This window comes from Anneissia japonica, unplaced genomic scaffold, assembly GCF_011630105.1.
Source record: "Anneissia japonica isolate Jap-2015-1 unplaced genomic scaffold, ASM1163010v1 scaffold287840_len1291095_cov163, whole genome shotgun sequence".
NCBI lineage: Eukaryota > Metazoa > Echinodermata > Crinoidea > Comatulida > Comatulidae > Anneissia > Anneissia japonica.
Genome location: NW_022728493.1, coordinates 350139 through 354357, shown reverse-complemented (window position 1 = coordinate 354357; position 4219 = coordinate 350139). Strand labels below are relative to the sequence as shown.

Sequence of the window (4219 nt, the reverse complement as noted above, 5' to 3'; positions counted from 1 at the left end):
GAAAAGTTTGACAATTTAGGGGTTTCAAAGGTTAATTTAAACGATTTAATGTCCCCACCCCCAAAGGCCCCACCCTGACGCCTCCCATGCGCGGATGTGAGGGAGTGTGGAAAATGTTCATGAGGGAAGATTTTTTTAGGAAAGAATTTTACCTTATAACATGACCTCTTGTTCTTACCGATAAGACTCATGAAAACAAATATGCCTATTAAAAATAGTAGATAATGTAGAGATAGGGCCATATCCTGTAATGTTCTAGAGTGGACCCAGAAAGCCACACTGGTTAAACATGCTACCACAAAGAAATAATGACCAAATCAAAATTCGTATTTTAAATAATGTGAATAACACAGTGCCAGTATTCCGTAAAAGATAGAAAAATAAATTGTTTATCAATGCCATAAGGAAATGGAATAAGGCGATAGTAGACCTATTCCTCCATGATTAAATAAATAGTGTGCAAGAAAAACGAACGCATTACGCACTGTAATACAATAAGAGTAACAATGACTATTCCTATTTCATATTTATACGAGTTACAGGGTATTGTGAAATATAATTTATTATTAAAATATGCAATTAAATAAAACATGTGTTATGGATACACAGGGTACAATATGCTACCGCCTCATGACGAATCCAATTCCGCTCTCTATGAGCGCTGGACGACGCGACGCCGTCTGCTGATTGCTGATTGATCGTCATAGAAAACAATTTGTTGCGCGGACGTCGTCGCGTTGCGCTCTGCGTAGAATCGCGTCGGCCGACGACCGTTTGACGCAGTGAGTGACGCAGTGAGTGCCCTGCTTTAGGCTAAAATAATGGTTATGGCTGTGTTCAGCCCCAATGACTGACGCTATTAGTAACTTTAATCGAGTGGTGTGAATTTGTGCGCGGAGCAACAGAACCCAGATTAGCATACGTCACTGACTTACGACAGTTGAGCATCAATGATATTGAACTCGGCCAAGATTTGACCAATCACAATAAGCCAAGATGTAAATAGGAAGTAAAACGAGCGATTACGAATACGAATATTCCGCGCGAATACTTACGCTTGCGCTCGTTATTCGCCCAATCTAGACATCTCGCTAGTTACGAGGATTAACGTACGCCCAACGTTAAATACGACTGGCCTTAGCTTTAGAGTTTCGATTAGAATAACAGACCCGGTAGGGACTAATACAATACGGCCTGCAGTAAGGAATTACCAACACTCATAGAGACATGTACTATCACTTGAATTGCCTCAAGCTTTGTTTAAATTAAGCGCTGTGTTTGATTCTGGTAGTTCTTTAAAAAAAAATCTCCCAACTTACGCTCAGACATGGAATACTTAATATTAGGCCAAATAAAAAATTACTTGTTTAGCGTCACATCACAACACAATTTTAGGTGGGGAGGGGCGGGATTTTTTTTTTGTGTTTTTTTTTTTAATTCTACAGATCAGTAATCAAATAAAATGTGTTAAAATTAATCATTTTCAATAGGCCTAAAATAATAATAACACCTAGTTAGTGAAATCATTGTTTTAATTCACTTAAAATAGGTCTATACTTATTTTGATTAGAATGTCCTGGACAATATTCTTTAAAAAAAAAATTAAAATAATAATAATAATAAAAATAATAATAATAATAATAATGATCTCACACGTAAGATGTGTATAAGAGACAGATATATATATATATATATATATATCCCATTTGCCTTTCAAACTTATTCCAATTCCAATCTACAGACAGTACCGTTTCGATTTTGTTAGATCTCATCAGATTTCAAGAATAAAACACACGACAGACTCAAACATGGTTTGGGTCAGCCCTGTGTGACGTGGTACACTGATTATGAATACAAGAGTGCACAAACCCAAATGAGTGTGCTATGTAAATTGCAAAATAGTGTTACATAAACAATGCACCATCTTAAAATAAGAGTGCTCTACAAAACAATGTACTACCTTAGCAGCACAGTAAAGGAGTAATATCAGTTGCTTGTAAGGGTGCATGCGTTAAGTATTAAATTTAGAGAATAGAATAAGGCCTACTTTTGCTGTATTGGATTTATAAATAAAGCACTATATAGGCCTAATTATGACCACGAATAAAATAACGAAAGTTGAGTTTAATTGGTTTCCACATTGACGTTCAATTAAACAATACCCGCATTTCTACGTTGATATTAGCAAACAAAAGCGTCATATGTAATGGCGAAGCGATTACACGCTACCATATGGTTAGGCATGGGGTGCCAGACAAAACAGGTGATACCAGCATGCTACCGAATTGATTGCTTGTATCAACGTAATTATCGATTTATTTAAATATTAATTTTGTTGGCATATAGCTAAATCTATGCTAGAGCCATCACTCTTTGGCTTGATATATTGGAGATTTTCTAAAGGATAGCTGACACGCTTGTATTAGGATATGCTAAATACTACCGCAATTGACCTCAAGTAAAGTAGCAACTGAGATTAAATTTCAGGTATTTATTCAAGCCTTCTTCTTGTATTTTTTATTTAAGTATAATTACCTATTTTGAAAAGAACAGTCGCCCAAAATGCCGGGTTTGGAAATATCAGATGGGTGTGTGAAACAATACTACCTATAGTGATTCATTTTTAAATATAACTACCATATTGAACCAGGTCGTAGGAAAATACATTGTAGCTTACAAAACAGTCACTAGTTTAGCACAAGGACATATGGCACTTTACTACAGACAGTAGAAGTCCCATCAGGTTTGAATCCCGGTTGGGTGACATTTTTCACGGTCACAGATTTCTTTTCGTTAACGTTCAAAAATTTATATTAAATAATAGCTTTGCCGCTGGACGGTTTTGAGTTTACTCTATTATCAATATGTTCAAAAGTATATAGGAACATGATGTAATAAAATCCTATCAAACATAGTTCATCAACGAAAGCTTTTTTTTTTTTATTATAGTGGTATGAATAAAAAAGATCTCGGGTAGGAATTGAACCCGCAATCTCTCGCTATCATACCGTTTATATCACAGAGGCTCGTATGACTTTATGGGGTCAAGAATACTACTGTAGTATCTCTCTCTCTCCCTCTCTCTCTCTCTCTCTCTCTCTCTCTGTCTCTGTCTCTCTGTCTCTCTGTCTTCCATACAGCTTGAATGCTTACACATGGTAGTGAGGCTAATATTGAAGCTATGAAATAACTTATAGGTAGCAGCTGGTAAGTCATAGGAAATAATTTTCAAATCAAGTTTGCTGGCTAGCACTGGAAACACAAGTAATGTATAAATTAAATAGATAATAATCCAGTGCTCAAATATATATAGGAACATGATGTTATAAAATTGTATAAAAATAGTTCATCAACGAAAGCTTCCTTCTTATATTTTCTGTATAAAAAAAGAGGAGGTACGGTATCTGGTGAGAATGGAATCCACGATCTCTGAGTACCTCCTCGAGAGTCATATTGCTTAAACCACAGGCCCTATGCGATATATTTGATTTTTACATTATTTTTGTTCCTAGTGCTAGGCATAATATATATATATATATATATATATATATATATATATATATATACATGCATATATATATAATACATAATGGTATATAGAGTTAAATATATGCATAGATTTGTAAACGTTAAAGTAGAGGAATCTGTGAGTGGGAAAAAAACATATTCGAACCGGGGACTTTCTGTGTCTATACAGACGCCTTAACCAACTAGGCCATTGTAGGCATTTGTGTAGAATTTAAATACGATTGAAGTAGCCCTACCTAATTATCTCACACGTATGCACATGCGAATTAGACGAGACCTCCAAAGAGACAATTTGTATAGGTAAATTATTGCTGTAAAGAATTAATTTTTTACAGCCCCCTCTACTAGCACGTAGGCAACCCCCTTTTTAAAAGTCCACTTTAACCTCATCTAAACTCCCCTCCACTAAACCGATACATGGCAACACACAATGTAACAGCTCTAGATGTTAATTATGCAACATCATCAATACTGACATCTCATTCACTCCAACAGGGACACAAATAACAATCCGGCCACCAGTATTGAATTGTAACTCGACCAATATTATATACCTCACCACCACCCAGAAACATTGAAACAGACGGTGAAGACAGTGACCAACAATCAACAACAGATGAATATGACTGGAGGTATAGGATTTAAAACGAGAATTTATATCAAATAACAAACATCATGCCACTTAGGACCT

The 4219-nt window shown here is 35.6% G+C and overlaps 1 protein-coding gene across 4 annotated transcripts in view; it reads left to right on the top strand.

The window, feature by feature from the left end:
* Positions 1 to 2198: 2198 nt before the first annotated feature.
* Positions 2199 to 4219, top strand: part of LOC117114167 (cationic amino acid transporter 4-like) — a 38037-nt gene continuing 36016 nt past the window's right edge. For 2 of the 4 annotated variants that reach the window (XM_033257734.1, XM_033257733.1), the window contains exon 1: positions 2201 to 2487. The gene's annotated coding sequence lies outside the window, so the exon portion shown is untranslated. Of the gene's footprint in view, positions 2488 to 4219 lie in introns of all 4 variants that reach the window. The other 2 variants (XM_033257737.1, XM_033257735.1) reach the window with 2 other exon arrangements.